This window comes from Prinia subflava, chromosome 5 (assembly GCF_021018805.1).
Source record: "Prinia subflava isolate CZ2003 ecotype Zambia chromosome 5, Cam_Psub_1.2, whole genome shotgun sequence".
Lineage (NCBI taxonomy): Eukaryota > Metazoa > Chordata > Aves > Passeriformes > Cisticolidae > Prinia > Prinia subflava.
This window is the reverse complement of record NC_086251.1, coordinates 3,589,053-3,605,538: the sequence shown is the minus strand read 5'-3', so window position 1 is coordinate 3,605,538 and position 16,486 is coordinate 3,589,053. Positions and strand designations below refer to the sequence as shown.

The 16,486-nt window shown below is 47.8% G+C and overlaps 1 long non-coding RNA gene across 2 annotated transcripts; it reads right to left on the bottom strand.

The window, feature by feature from the left end:
* Positions 1-2,049: 2,049 nt before the first annotated feature.
* Positions 2,050-11,871, bottom strand: LOC134550772 (uncharacterized). Of its 2 annotated transcripts, XR_010080429.1 has the most exons (5): positions 11,622-11,871; positions 7,599-7,709; positions 7,379-7,484; positions 4,814-5,560; positions 2,050-2,616 (listed from the first exon to the last, which is right to left on the bottom strand). It is a non-coding gene; the product is annotated as an uncharacterized LOC134550772 (long non-coding RNA). The 2 variants fall into 2 exon arrangements; XR_010080428.1 differs by having other exon boundaries at positions 7,599-11,871.
* Positions 11,872-16,486: the final 4,615 nt, after the last annotated feature.

Genomic DNA, 16,486 nt, shown 5'->3' with positions numbered 1-16,486 from the left:
TTCAGCCCGGAGCAGCAGACGAGCAGGCTGCAGCCTCCTCTGGTGCCTGGCACGGCCAGGGGCGCTCCTGCTGCCCTGGGGAGAGGCAGGGCCAGGAGCAGCCCTGCCCAAGGAGCCACCCCAGGCCAGGGGGGCATTTCCTGAACTGGGAACAGTAAAAAAGGGATAAACCGGAGAACAAACCTCGGGAACTTATTTACTTCTTGGGAAGTTAATGAACCCCAGGAGCTCACAGGCTGCACAGCAAATTCAATAAATGTCTTTGCCTTTTAAAATCTGGGGAATCACAGCAGGTGGAATTGACTTTATGCTTGTCTTCCCTTTAATTCACTACAGGTAGCAACCCAATGGAACACAGAAGGGAAATGTAAATACAAATCTATATCAAAGTGAAAACAACATTAAATGAAGGAGCTGGAGCAGGTCAAGGAATGGTGCAGAATTTTAAACACTAATGTTATTCTGTAATACTTACCATTTCCTTACTGTAAATTCACAAATGGAGGCCACAGTACACCTCAGGAGATGATTCTGTCACAGGACATTTTGCACAGATTGGCCAAGTTAAAAGTAAATAAAGCCAGAAGAGCATTTATACTCACCACAGACACTGCAGGGTCTCAAGGCTTTCTAGGCCAGCTCTGTATCTGACTCAGTTTGCACTTTTCTCAGCACCAAGCATTCAGAAATTCCATATATCACACATCCATCACGTCACTAAAATAAAGAATGAGTCCATTTTATTTACTTGCAGATTTTGCTGCATGCAGGTTGTTTATCCTCCATGCTTTCCACATTCCCTTTAATGGACAGGAGCCTTAGAAATTTACCTTTAGGGTAATTTACCTCACAGTGTTCCAAGAAACACACCAAGCCCTTCCCCCCAGCATTTTTAGGTTAATGATACAATTGGAGCAATAATTTGAATATTAACAATTAAATGTGGTTTTGTAGGCTAAATCTCAGACTCAGTCTCCTTTCTCCAGTGACATACCTGGCAAAATTGGTTTAAACAATGCAAACAGTTAAAATATTGAAATTTTGTGTCCACCATGATACTTCTGGATGTTCACACCTGAAAGACAACCTGTATTAAAATGAAGACTGTATTAAAATCTGTAAAATTTTAATTAAGATTTTCATTTATAAAGGTGCTGTGGTACCAAAAATGACTTGTTTATGGAATCCAGCAGAATCCAGCTGACACAGTTTTAATATGCCAACATCACTGATGGGAGATTAAATAGGAGGTTTCACTTTTGGCATATAAAGCTGTCTGTTCTGGGTCACTGGCAGTAACCCTCTGCCACAAAGCAGCAATGAGCTTTATCATTCCATTAAAACATTACTTTTCCTCTTGTGTGTTAACTATGATTCCTTACCCTGTCCTCTTTATCTGCTTGTATTTGGCACAACTCTTCCATTATTGATGCAAGGCAGCAATTCAAAGTTTAGTGATTAATTCTCATGCAGATCTTTCTTGTCTCAATAATTGATGGGAAGAGGAGCAGAGGCATTTGCAGGCAGCAGTTGTGATTCCTTCTGCCTCCTCACGTCCCTGCAGCAGCAGCCTCTGTCACCCCCTGGAAAACACCTTTGGGGGAGATGGGTGAATTCCCAGCCCTGGACCAGTGCAGGTGGGAATGATCTGCACACAAATCTCTGCTCTGCCCTCCCAAAGCTGAACCTTCACCCTGCCCTGCACACGGGCAGGTTCCTGATTTTGCATGAACTGCTCACCCCTCTGCATGGAGAGGAGGCTGCAGAGCTGCAGACAGCTGATCCTGCAGGAGCCTCACCTGCCCAAATGCCTTCCAAAAGTGCCCAAATTTAGGAAAAAGGCCAGGCAGCAAAATGCTCCTGGCCCACAGCACAAACTGTGCTTGACAGTGAGGACTGAGCTGTGCTCTGCTACTTTGCAGGGATATTTATCTGCTGGATTCACAGCCTTGACTTCTGCTTATCCCAAACTGCTCCCCCAGCACTAAAAATTCTCCATCTCCATCTTCATCCAGACCCTCCCAACCCTGCTTTTCATTATTCAGTAATTCAAATTGTTATAAACGCCAGGACAAATTTATTGCCAAATTCAATAGTTTGGTTTATTAACATCCAAATCACAAAATTTAGAATCAAATTATAACAATTTCAAACAATAAAAACAAAACAATACGAACCCCACGAACAGCAAACTTACTTGACCGAAGTTCTCCCGGGAAAAGTAGAGCCAAGGGTGACCCCAGAGACACAGGACCTGGCAGCCTTGTCTCTAGCTGGGTTCACAAACTTGCCCACCTAAAGACCCAACTTAAATACACTTAGTTTCCCCCTCGGCAACTTTCCTCCCATTGTTTCTCTAATCATCGACCATTAACTTTATTTACATTAAATCCCGAAAGGGTCCCCGGGCACATTCAAATGCTAATGTCCAGAGTTAGTCCTTGCTTTGAGTAACTGTCGTAGAGGTGTGTGATGACCGGTGTAAGTCCTCGCTGGCACGTCTTTGCTGGCACGTAGCGTTTGACCTGTTGCGAGTCCCGAAGAGTTGAGCTGCACGTAGGCAGGGGCAAGTCGTTCTCACCTTCCATTTTTGGAACCCGGAAGATCAGGGAGGTGCTTTACAGAAATTCATACAATATATATCACAGTTCCCAATCTATAATTATTTATAAAACATGAATTAAATAACCATATTTCCCACACTATTTACATCAATGGCCCCAGCCTGCAATGAAATCCCTGACAGCCCCTTAAACCCCAGGGAGAAGCTGTCTGGATCTACCCAGGCATCTCCTGGGACAAACACCAAGCCTGTCCATGGTTTTGATATGGCCTGCATTATGTGATTTTCACAGCAATTAATGTATTAAATAAAACCACAGAATGACCTCCTTTCATAATATTTAAGCTTTAAATTTCATTACATCCCAAAGAAAATACTCTGGAGCAGCAAACAGGTTATTCTGAGAAAGAAATGTCAGCAGCTTCCTTCTACTCTGCCCTGGTAACATTTTAATATCTAAGTGTTCTCTTCAAAAGTTAAATAGAATTGTAAGCTGTAAGAAGGAATAAATGTTAAAGACAGAAATCTCTATTGCCATTTATATGGTAAGTTATAAAGAGCAATGATCTTTACATGCTTGGGGGTATTTTTCCCTCAGAAGTCACTTTTTAATCTGATTTAAATCCAATTAAGTCTGAACATCTAGAATGAAGAACAAGTCTTTGAACTGATGTATAACTGATTTAACTAATCACCGCCTACTGCAGAGCTACTCAGCAAACAAACGATGAAAAATAAATGTGAAATTAGATCCAAATCGCAGACAGCCTTTATTTTGTTTTTAAAATAAATAAATCATCACCCTGCACAAAGCATGGGCCTCTCTTTTCTATCAGCCAGTCTAAGCTGCAGTAATTAGATTTAAAAAATAATGGCGAGAAATTATTTTATAGTTAAAAGACGATTACTGCCTTTTTTAAATTTATTTTTTTCCCCTCCTGTTTTTTCCAGAGAGCCCTTGTGCTCCTGGGGAAACCCTCCTCAGACAAACTGGGGACACCGCAGCCCCTGGGCAGTGCCAGCTGCTCCCACAGCTCTGTCCTGGTTCATGGAGACCCCTTTGAGAGCAGGGTGAGCACAGCTCCCCTCCCTGGGCTGGGCAGGCACAGGTTCACATTGCCCAGCTCTGGCTGTGCCCTGGCTTTGTCCCCTCTGTGCCACCCTGTTCCCAGCCCTGCTCACTGCAGGATGTTCTCCCTCCCCTGGGACCCCCTGGGGTATTTCTGCCCCAGTCCCACCCCTGGGACCTCTCAGCCCTGGCTCTGGCACCCCTCTGCACCCCCTCCCATCCCCACTGCACCCTGCCCTCACAAACTGGAAGGGCCCTCAAGTTCCCCCTCCAGCCACCCTTGTTTGTGCTTTGGGCTGAGAGCTGTCCCTGGTGTGCAGCAGGAAAAGGATTTGTTCTGTGTCCCTGCTGTGTGCAGAGCTCAGCAGCCCTGACTGTTATAGAGCTGCACCCTGGGCAGCACAGAGTCTGAAACACAGCAAAGATCCAACTCAGGGCATCACAGGTATCCCAGGCTTTGCTCTTTCTCACAAATCAGGCACCTCTGATAACCCACTGCTGTTTCAGCAGCCTGTCTGAGCCCTGGAAATCTCAGTTCCTGCCACACCTGACCTGTGAGCTGAAGTGAGACTGCATGACTGTCACTGCACTGCAGCCCAGTGCATGGCCCAGAACCCAGAACTGGGAATTCCACAGGGAACAGGAGTCACTTTCCAGCTCCCTGGCATGCAGTATCTTCCCTCAGAGCTGCTCTCTCCCCCTGTGTGGAGCCCTGTTCCAGCAGGAGCTGCCTCTGGACACTGCCAGAGCCTGCTGAGGCAGCCCTGCCGTGGATCTCAGGCTTCGTGGCTGGGGCACAGCCCCTGCAGGCAGATGAGAACAAATTCACTGTGCAGCCACAGTGCTGCTGGCACTGCTCCTTCCCCTCTCACACACATCCTCCCAGCCCCTGGGACCGCCCCACAGAGACTGCAGCTAAAACAGCCCAGGGCAGGGGCAGCTCATGGCTGAAACACCTCCCAGCTGCCCATCCCAGCTCACCCCGGCTGCAAATGCTGCTTGCAGCAGCTCACACACCCTGCAGCTGTTCAGCTGGGCAGCAGGGGCAAAGACGACAAGCCCAAAATGCCAGCTCTGAACTCATTGCCTCGTTCCTGCCATGAAATAAAGCTTTTCCTGCTCCCCTGGTGAACTGTGGAACAGATTGCAAAGTTCCTGGAGAGCACGAGTGGAAATCTCACCTGTGTGCCTTGGAGAGATGTCTGAGGTGTGCAGATCAGGGCAGAAACTCTCTCAGGCAGTTTCTTAACCCCAGCACAGTTCTGTGCATCCAGCTCGGTGCTGTGGCAGGCACTCAGCTTCTGCTGTCCTTTGTCTGGGCTCCTTCTCAAGGTTTAAGTGAAAGGATTGCTCAGCTATAGGCCATCTTCAATTTTTGCAGCACTTGTTTTGACAATCCAAATTTTACCACGGGTTAAAAGGAAAAGCTTCAATCATTTTTCAGCCACTTGAGGATTCTCCCGTTCAGTGCACAACACATAAACGTTCCAATTCCTCATCTTGTTTGCAGTCCCTTCCTAACAGCCCTTGGCACTGCAGAGGATGAAGCACAGATGATTTCTGCCACTCATGCCCCCGTGCCCAGCACTAACTGGGTCCATGCCAGGTGCCAGCCCCTCAGCTGGACGTGCAGGTGTTTCTGTTCCTCACAGAGCCCTGAGGAGCCCCCAGGGAAATGCAGGGGGTGCTGTGCACAGAGCCCAGGGCAGCTCCAGCGGGGCTCAGGGCGGGTTCCAGCCCTGCCCTCTCCATCCCAGAGCCAGCCAGGCAGGAGGAGCTGGTTCCTAACCCACCCTGGGGCACTGCCAGCTGCCCACAGGGCCCTTTGACCTGGCACCTTTGGGACATCACAGTCCAGCAGCCCAGGGCCACCAGGGAACACAGCTCTGTCCTTCCTTTAACAGTGACAGATCAGGGAACTCTTCCCCCTAAACATTTACAGCCAGAAAAATGGAAAGGAAAACACACCATCAGGAGATCTGAACTATTTCCTCTCTGCTGTGGAAAAGGGTGAATCAGTTAAAAGGTAATAAAAAGGGATGGATTTGTGGGAGAGCAAAATTAGCTATGATACATTTTAAAGCACTTCTGATATATTTATTAAAAGTCAAGATGTGCTTCAAAAGAAATCCCAGTACACTTTCAAAAACCTGCATGGCTTAAAAGAGGCACTTAAGAAATGAATCAACACTTTTTTTTTTCAGATTTGCACTGGGATTTATCAGTGTGGTACCAGCAGCAGGGCAGGTTTTGCTGCAGCATTCTAATTAGCACAGATCTGATCTAAGTTTAAGCACTCCCAATTCACAACCACAGGAAGAGGTGGGTTTATGCACAAGGGGCTTTTACAGTGTTTAGAATGGAACAGTTTTCCCCTCCCCTGCCTATGCTGCAGTCCCTGGAGGAAATTCAAAGCAAAGAAAACAGGGTGGGCATTGCTGATGGCAATGCTCCAGTGAGGTGGCATTCATCATCTTCTCCTGCATAATTAGATTTAGGTTTGTCACCATTTTAAACACAGCATAAGCACTCGATTAACTTCTTTTTCCTACTTAGGAGCCCATAAACAGAGCAAAGGAAAATAAACGGGGGAGGGAGGGGTGCTGAGGGAGAGAGGCAAGGAAGGAGGAAGATTTAAGGATTTAAGAATTTAAATTCTTAAATTTAAGAAGATTTAAGAATTTAAGAATTGCTTGGGACTGCAATTGATGAGGAAAAGAAGGAATGGAGGCTCATGCACACACAAAGACACTGCTGTTGTTCAAGGCTCAGCACATCTTCCAGAGGACAGTTCAATGGCCACTGTCCACCTTGAACAGATGAAGTCCCTTTTCTTCATCCCCAGCCCTCCTGAACTTGAATCCACTGTAATTAAAGTTTGTCACACAATATTTTACTGGCTTTGCCATGCCATTACCTGGTCAGTGAGTACATTCTATCCTAGTAACTTGTCTGTGCTCCCTTTGGCACAGGAGCAGAGCACAGGTAACTCTGCCCTCCTGAGCTACCTGTAAACCTCCCTATTTAAACACTAATGGAGAAACCAGAGGGGACAAGAGACCCTGGCCCTCATTCTGGATTAGCACCAGAAAAACCAGGTCCTTTCTTCTGTAGCAAACCCAACTTTGTTCTCTTCTCCCCAGTATTTCCCCAGTGCCTCGTTAACCTTTGCCATGGCTGCAGCAGGCAGAACAAGATTCACCCCTCACACACATCTGGGGGTGCCTGTGGGGGCTCCCCAGGCTGGGGCAGAGGGGAAGCCCTGGGGAGGCTGAGCTGGAACAGAGACTGGGCAGAGCTGGAGAGTGGAGCAGGGATTTACTGAAAGCCTTTAGGGCACACCTTGGGCAGGACAAGAGCCTTGGCCAGGGCTGCACCCAGGGTGCACACAAAATGGGCACAAAATGGTCACAAAAATGGACAAATGGTCACGAGGTCTCACATTTTTATAAGTTCTGGTCCATTTGCACATTGGTGTTTAATTGTCCAATTCCAGCTCCAGGCTGGGAGGTCCCATCCTTCCTGTTCCTCCCTCCAGCCACCCTTGTTTGTGCTTTGGGCTGAGAGCTGTGCTTGGTGTGCAGCAGGAAAAGGATTTGTTCTGTGTCCCTGCTGTGTGCAGAGCTCAGCAGCACTGACTGTGAGCTCAGAGCTGCACCCTGGGCAGCACAGAGTCTGAAACACAGCAAAGATCAAACTCAGGACATCACAGAGCATTTCTCTGGCTCCAGAGCTGCTCCACTCACCAGAGCACTGCTCCATGGAGCACTGCAGCCCCCAGGAACAGGCACTGGGATCACGCCCTGCAGCAGCTCCCAGCTGGGTCAGCAGCTGCAGCTTTGAGAGTCTGACCTGCAAAAGAGGCAGTGATCACAAACTGCATTAGACTGACACTGAAAAACCCATTGGAGTGCCCTGCCTGCCACGCTCTGGGTGCATAAACCATGGCAGGTGGGTGTCACTGACCTGTAAGAGTCTGTTATCTTCAAGGAACAACAGCTTGAGTGAAAAGCACCTTGGCAGGATGTAATGGCCTCCCTTTCCCCAGCCTGAACTGGGGAAAGCTGTTAAAAGCTACTGGAATATAAAAGGCAAAATATTTACTGCATGGTTATTTATACATGCTACACAGTCACCTTGAATTATAATACTGCTCCTGCTTTAGCTGCATTTTTAACCTCCTGGAATTTTCTTTTCTTCAAGCCAAAGGAGAACAGTATAGAAGAGAATATTTCATTGTATGCTCAGTGACTGCTAAAAATCCTGTGATTTTGAGTTCTGCTAGCATAGAACATATTCAGTATTTTGCTATTATGTATTAAAAGCATGAAAAGTAAATGGTAAAGCAACAGGGCTGTGACTGTCTCTGGCATTAGGAGAATTGTGATCTTCTGGAGTTTTTTGACAGAGACAGAAATGATAAATATCAGTGAATATTCTTCAGTGCCTCACCACTGCTCCCTCTGAGCAATTTGTTCACTGCTTCAGGATATCAGACAGCCGTGGATTTTACTGTTGTATTTAACTCATGTATTTAACTCCTCCTGGTAGCAGCCAATTTGCAATACAGCAATAGAAAGCAGCTCTTTACTTAGTAACAAGCAGTACAGTACATTATCACTGGACACTGCTGCTGTTAGAGGATGGCAAATCCACAATCAGTTCTTACCCTGTAACTCTGTGAACCATCTGCTCCCCTCAGAGCAGAGCAAGCCCTGCTGCAGCCAAGCCTTTACTGCCACTCCAACAAACAATCTGCTGTGTAATGTGTGAGACAGGGCTGTGTCAAAGGCTTTCTAATCACCCCACCGTGTGAATGAGGGGAATGGTTGGGTCAGGCAGGGATTCTGCAGAGAGGGATAAACTGTAACTCCCTGTCACACCTTGCCAGAAGAGTGTTTTGTTTACCTTTCAGAGCTTGTGATTATATTGTCTATTGTGTTATTAGGTCCTACATGGCAATTTCAGTACCATTTACCACCAGACTGGAGCAGGCTCAGGATGGGGGCTGAGAGCAGCAAGCTCCAGCCTCATCCAAAGAGCCCCTGCTCTGCTCAGCTCTGTGAGAGGTAAGAGCAGCGAGCTCCAGCCTGAGCCCAAAGAGCCCCTGCCCTGCTCAGCTCTGTGAGAGGTGAGAGCAGTGAGCTCCAGCCCAGCCCAAAGAGCCCCTGCCCTGCTCAGCTCTGTGAGAGGTGAGAGCAGTGAGCTCCAGCCTCACCCAAAGAGCCCCTGCTCTGCTCAGCTCTGCCCACAGGTGAGTGCTCAGCCCACCTGGGCCTCCATTCACACACCCAGGATTCCCCCAGGGGCCCCCAAAGGTGCCCCCTGCTCCCCACCAAACATCCAGAGACCTCAGCACCCTTTTAAGGAGCAGTTTTATTAAATATCCCCCATCTGAGAACAACCTGGGAAGAACTATGCTGGCATTGCAAAGTCTCACACACCCACTGAATGTCATAGAAACGTTCCACTGGGGATGAAGCGGGGCAGTGGGGTGGGAAAGGGGCAGTGGGGTGGGAAAGAGGAACTGCAAGCAGTTCTCAGAGCTCCAAGCCCCAGCAATCACTTTTAAGCTGCCCCCAGAGTCTCTGCTTCCCTCCTGGAGCTGGCTGCTCATTAGCAGGCAATGGGCAGTGCCGACTGGGGATCCCAGTCCTGCTCTGTTTTTCCACAGCCCTTTGCTTCTCCAATGGATCTTGTCTTTCCCAGCCCAGCCAGGACATGCCCTGCTGCTGCCTGGCTGCTCTGCCCTCCTGGGCCCTGCCCTGGCACAGCCCCACTCTCAGGGGGCACCCACAGCTCCAAGACCCAAGCTCTTGCTCTTGGACATTCTCCCAGTGGCCAGGGCCAGGTTCCTTTCCAAATAAAATCAAAAGGTGGAGGTAGTTTCCAACCTTGTGTGTCCACGTTCTAAAGACAAACAATAAAAAAAGTCTAGTTGTATTTTAGTATATTGACTCCTTGGGACTCCTTTTCTTTGCTTCCTTGGCTTAGGAGCCTTTCCTACAAATCACTCCCACATTTGGTGTCACCAGCTTCACAAATTCACCTGTCTCTGCTAAAAGCATCATCTGCTGTGTTGGTATCACCTGGCTCTCCCACCCAGGTGTTTCTCTGGCACACTCCTCTTCTAATTTAAACTGCCCAATAACATCATATTTTAAACATTAAGGAATATTAGTTTATTTGCTTGATTTCAGCTCCACTTTTCTCTCATGCAGGAAGCCAAAGGAAGGTTTATCACCCAGATAACTCAGGGATGTTCCATTACATACTTGATAATGGCTTTCCAGTTCCTGAATGTTACCAGTCCTTTGTACCTGGTGCCAGCCTGAGGCTAACAAACGTTTTATTTTTGCTATAGGCAGTACTCTCATGTCATAAAAAATGCAGAAATCTCATTCTGAAGTTCCTGCTTACTTGGCATAATGCTTTCCTTTCCTTTTGGTTCTCTCCCTTCCATTTGCAAGCTTTGGCTTAATGATTTCTTTTGCCTTGAATTCCAAATGTCACCCCACATTTATAGAAGATTTCATTAACCAGGGCAACCACAATTTCTCTGTGCAAGCTGTTCCAGTGCCTTGGTACCTCCAGAGTAAAGAATTTCTCCCCAGCATCTGACACAAACCTCTCCTCTGTTGGTTTAGAGCCCTGCCCCTCACCCTGTCCCCATCTCCCTGGGCAGTGTCACCTCCACATCAGCTTGTGCCACCAGCTGTCCCCTCCCAGCTCTGAGCCTGCCTGCCTGGGCACCTGCAGGAACAATCTGAGTTCAGCTCTGACAATCCCAAATCCCTGAGAAATGCACATTTTCAAACACACACGCTCCCCTAAACCCAGCTCTTCATTTCAGCACAGCTGGGCTGTAATTTCTGAGCACGTAGCACTGACATTTCTCACTGCTACCCTTGCACTGGATCAGCTCATCTGAAATGGATGACATCCATCTATTTGAAATGGCATTACTCACACCAGGAAAGCTCCTCTGTAAATACTATCTCAAACACTGACAATTGGCTTAGACTGAGATGGCTGCTCAGAGGTGAAAAAGCCATCTGGGAGAATTTCCTTTTTCCCCACTTGTGGAGGACACAGATGTGCACCCCATAATCCCATCCATCTTACCAGAATGCTTTAATTCAGCAAGAGAAATGGCTTTGAGCTTTCATGCTGAGCAATACTCAGACACAGGAAACCTGCAGCTTAGCTCCCCTGAACTCCACAGGCACACAGAGCTGCAGCTGTAAATTGGGATTTCCACCACCCTGCCTGTCCCAAACGCTCCCTGGTTTAGGGAGCTCCCTGGTTTAAGGAGCTGAGCACAGCTGAGGCTGTGCTAAGGATGGATGTGAGACTGCTCCAGGCTCCCCTGTCCTCCCTCAGACTGGGCTGCCAACTTGTCTGCAGACACAGCCGTGCCCTTGGAGTGCTGAATGAATTCCTGGACACTGCTGAGCCAGTCCTGAGAGCTCCAGGCAGAAAGGACAGGAACAGACCATTCCCAGGGACACTCTGGAGCCCCTCTTTCAATGCCAGGGATGCAGTTCCTTTGCTCCCTGAGACAGGAAATGCTTAGGCAAGACATCCTTAAAAAAGGGTGCCTGGAAGGCAGGTAACTGGTTTGGTCTGCCTTCCCTTGATAATAAAAACAGGATTTTGAGACTGAGGCCCAGATTATGCATTAATTCTAGCCATGGGTAATAAAACAAAGTGACATTTACATGGCAAAAATAAAGTTATGGTTTTATAGGCATAAAAACAAGTATTTCTTCTGCTCAGTCACTGTTCAGATTGCAGGGATGGGACAGCCTGAGAGACCAGCAAAACAATCAAGGAAAGTAAAGAATAAACTGTAAAGAAGGGAACAATCACTTTTTGCTGTAAGTAGAATTAAACCACTCCCAAAATCAAAAGACAATTTAGTACTGCCTGTTGACATTACTAATCAGCCCACTGGGAAAAGAACTGCTTTGCTATACATTCACTTACCCCCAGCCCTGGGAAGTTCCTCCTTAACCAGCACTGGCCAAAACACTGAGAAAAGCAGGAAATTCCTGGCACTGCTGGCATTTCTGAGACACCTGCAGGAGACACCTTCCAAACAGGTTTCTCCTGATTTCAGCTGGGAAGATGCAGAGGAATCCAGCTTGTTGTTCTGCTCTGCTTCATTCATGAAGGAGGATGGAGAGAAAGTGCTGCTCCAGCTTTAGGAGGGCGTCCTCCAGGAGCTCAGCACATCCCACCCTGAGCCCATCCCATCCCATCCCACCCTGAGCACATCCCACCCTGAGCCCATCCCATCCCACCCCACCCTGAGCCCATCCCACCCTGAGCCCATCCCATCCCATCCCACCCCACCCTGAGCCCATCCCACCCTGAGCCCATCCCACCCCATCCCATCCCATCCCATCCCACCCTGAGCACATCCCACCCTGAGCCCATCCCATCCCACCCTGAGCGCATCCCACCCTGAGCCCATCCTATCCCATCCTGATCCCATCCCACCCTGAGCCCATCCCATCCAATCCTGATCCCATCCCGATCCCATCCTGATCCCATCCCGATCCCATCCTGATCCCATCCCGATCCCATCCCAGCCCACCCTGAGCCCATCCCATCCCATCCCACCCTGAGCCCATCCCATCCTGATCCCATCCTGAGCCCATCCCATCCCATACTGAGCCCATCCCATCCCACCCTGAGCCCATCCCACCCTGAGCCCATCCCACCCTGAGCCATCCCACCCTGAGCCCATCCCACCCTGAGCCCATCCCATCCCATTATCCCATTATCCCATTATCCCATTATCCCATTGTCCCATTGTCCCATTATCCCATTATCCCATTATCCCACCATCCCACCCCTCTGCAGGCAGTTTGATCTCATGGGTTCAGTCTCAGCAGCCCAGACTCTCCAGAGGCATCCAAAGCTGTAACAGGAGAAAAAAGACAAAAACACAGCAGAAGTGCCCAGGGCTGTACAGGAGATATTTCCTTCTGACTTGGAGAAAGTGCTGGGAGCAGAATTCCAACAATTAATTCCAACAATTATTTTTGTTTGAAAACCTGCACAAGAGGTGACTTCATTTAGCAGTTCTCAAAGCTGTCTTCTACCCTGCAAATCATAAATTAAATTTGTGTGGCTGATGAGTGAACTAATCAGCCAACTGTTTAACACAAATGTGAGCAAATGGACAGAACTGTGTTCACGTTGTAAAACCACCTCTCCAGCTGCAAATGGACTTTAAAAATACAAACTGGGTTTTCTGTAACCCTTACCTTAGCAGGTAAGTTCACCATTAAAATTAGTGCTTACCTGGACACACTGTGGTGATTCTCTGATTCCAATTTCACAGACATTAAGTTAGGATTTCCTATTTTGAGTCTACAGACACAGCAGTAGCAAAAACCACACACATTCCATCACCTGGATGAATACTTTGCACAACATTCAGGTAGGAAAACAAATGTGCACACTTAATTCTGCCAAAGGGAATCCATCAAAAGCAGTTGTGTGTGAGCAGATAGATAAGGCCTGGTGCAGCAGAAGATCTCGGGATTGTAACGGAAAGACAGGAAACCTCCCCCCTCACCCTCTGAGGTGTGTAACTAACTCTGAGAACAATGTAGCCCCTCCAAACCCAGTAGTTTTCCACTAACCTCTAACCTTCCTTCCCCTCTGACGTAGTGAAGACCCCTTAGACTATACAACCCCATGTGGAAACCTAATAAATCGCCGTTTGCCGTCCACCACATTGGTGTATGCGTTGTCAATGGCCCGAGTGGCTTGAGGAGTCAAGCTGCCGTGCTAGCTCTTTGAAACCAGGTCGCCATTGCCTCATATCAAAGGCAACAAGCAGTGCAGAGAAGCTCTGGATTCCATCAAGGACATTTCCAATTGCTGCTCCAGGAAAAGCAGATTTGATCAAGCAGCAATCAATCATCTGCACTATTAGCAGACAGGACATTTAATTAATCCCAGCCCCTGGTCTCTGCTCTGTGTTTGGTGATGGGGTGAGGTGCTGCAGAACCCCCAGGCCTTTCCTCCCTGCAGGGATCCCCAGGAACACCCCCAGGCACTCCATGGATCAGGAATTGCTCTGGGGTGGGGGAGTGTGCAGGGATGGCCCCAGGAGCCATTGGACAGGAATTCCACAGGAGAGGAGCACACCCAAAGCCCAGCAGCAGCAGCAGCAGCAGCAGAACCAGAGGCTGCAGCCACAGCCCCCCCTCACCCCAGGGCCCTGGGCAGGTCAGACTGGCCCTTTGCCTTCCCTTTCCCCAGGGGGCACAGGCACAGAGCAGAGAGGAGCTGTAGCACTGCAGAGCCTGCTGCAGCTCCTTCTGTCTCAGAGAGAGCACAGACCACTCATTCCAATCAAAACACTGAAATGAAAACAAAATCTCATGTACACATTTAGGAAATAAAAAATGCAAGTGTAAGGCACTGCTGAAGCAGAGATTTGGCTCCCAGTCAGAAACCCACCCACCAGAATTCAGTGAATCCCTCATAAGGCACAGTTGAAGTAGCAGTAACAAAACTTAAATGACAGATATATGGTTTTAGGAATCTTACTTTGGGTTGTTTGTTTGCTTGTGTTTTTTTTTTTCCACTAGGCATGATTTCTGGCATCATGGATCCATCTCCTGTCAACCTCCTGATGATGATTTCATTAAAAACCCCAGAATTTGACCCTTTTAATCAGCTTTTTGATATACATCCTTTCCAGACACACCTAAACCTGTGCATGGGGGCTATCCACTGGCAGCCAGTAGCAAAAATGAATCCTGTTAGCACCTACAAGTCATTTGCAGAGTCCATGCAATACCAGCAGCTCAGTAACACCCCCGAGGTCAATGGCAGCTGAATCAGAATTATTGCTGACTTCCACCAGGAACTTCTACCAGAGAAGGGTTGGATATGAAGCATTCACACACCCCAGACTGGGTATTTTTGATTTCTTTTTATTTAATTTATACTACAATGAATTCTCCTTACCCCAATTTAGATTTCAATGAGCTCCAAAGATGTACCTCAAGAAGAAGAGGAGCTTGTTGGCAGGAACATTTTTCCACTGGCAGAATATGCTCCTCAAACAATGATGTCTTATCAGAACACTCACTTAAAATTTTACATCAAACTGTATCATGGGCCCCTTTAAAATCCCCTCATTAATGATGATTATGTAAGTCCCATTAGATGGGAGACATTCCCATATTGCTCGTAGGAGTTATGATTTAATTCTGCTAAAATCTACTCCACCATTTGTGTAATCACTCCTGACATTTTACCTTTTGTTTTGTGAAACATTATTGTCTGTCACAGGAAAAAAACAAGAAAAAAAAGAGAGACGGTTGTCATTGCAATCTGATTGAAAAAGTATTCATTAAATCTTGTGCACAGTCACACCTGAAAACTCATTGCCAGCCCTGGGGGAAGATCCATTACTGCAGACAGTTGTGATTTGGGTCTCTGAGGAGCAGAAAGGCACTGATGGATCCCACACACGTTCCTGGGAGCCAGGCCAGGGTTATCCAGCATTTCTGGCAATAATTGAACTCTGGCCTCTCCCAGAGCCCAGCACAGCTCAGAGTGGGCCGTGCCCCAGGGACCCCTGCAGAGGAATGTCTGCCTTTCCCTTGATTTAACTCAGGAGAGGAGTCTGCACACACCCAGGGACCCCTGCAGAGGAATGTCTGCCTTTACCTTGATTTAACTCAGGAGAGGGTCTGCACACACCCAGAGGCACAGCTGGGAGCTAGAGGAATGTCTGCCTTTACCTTGATTTAACTCAGGAGAGGGGTCTGCACACACCCAGAGGCACAGCTGGGAGCTAGAGGAATGTCTGCCTTTCCCTTGCTTTAACTCAGGAGAGGGGTCTGCACACACCCAGGGGCACAGCTGGGAGCTAGAGGAATGTCTGCCTTTCCCTGGCTTTAACTCAGGAGAGGGGTCTGCACACACCCAGGGGCACAGCTGGGAGCTCCCTGTCCCCAAGGACAGAGCACAGGCTCTACTCTGGACAGCCTGGGCTGGATTTGTACCACAAGGGGAGGGCACAGACATTTTACCAGAGCTGGGCTGTCCATGCTCTGTGTGTCACTCATTTACATCTTTTTGTCACCAGAAGGGTTCAGAGAAAATACTCTTCCACAGGGTAAATAAACAGAAACAGCTACAAAATTCCAATTGTGCACAGCCAGAGCTCTGAGCAAGTCTCTTAACCAGCAGCAAGTTTCCTTCCACAGATGTTAGTGGCAATCCTCCTCAAGGGAATGCTACACTACAAATATACACAATATATATAACAGACACACATTCTCCTGAGTGCAGACAGTGTCCATCCCATAAACAAAGAGGAAATTTGCCTTAAATCACTGTAAAAACATTGGTTTGATCAGCATTTTAATTTTAGTGCCCCTATCTTTATAGGGAATAGGGGATCCCACCAAAAAAGAAGTTTTAAAGTTCTTCCTTACCTTGGTCACACAGGACACAGGGAATTCAGTTTTCCTCCATAAGGTGCTCTCTGAGCTGGGGCTGGGCCTGCTGAGCCCTCTGAAGGTACCTGTGATGGGACTGGGGATCAAATTCCCTCAGGAGGAAAAGTTCATCACAGTCAGGGCAATGCTCAAAATGCAACACCAACAGCTCTGTGTCAATATTGTGACTTTGTGTGAACAATTCAAGCTGCATCCCTCTGGAGATAATGACACACAACACTGTGTAAAAGGCTCTGAAAGGGTTTTACTGAATTAATTTGCATTTGAGCTCTGGAAGAAGATTGTTCTGCAGTGGAAAAGTATGAACTTGTGTGGTCCTGTTAAATATGATCCCAGCAAGGTCCAGAAGGC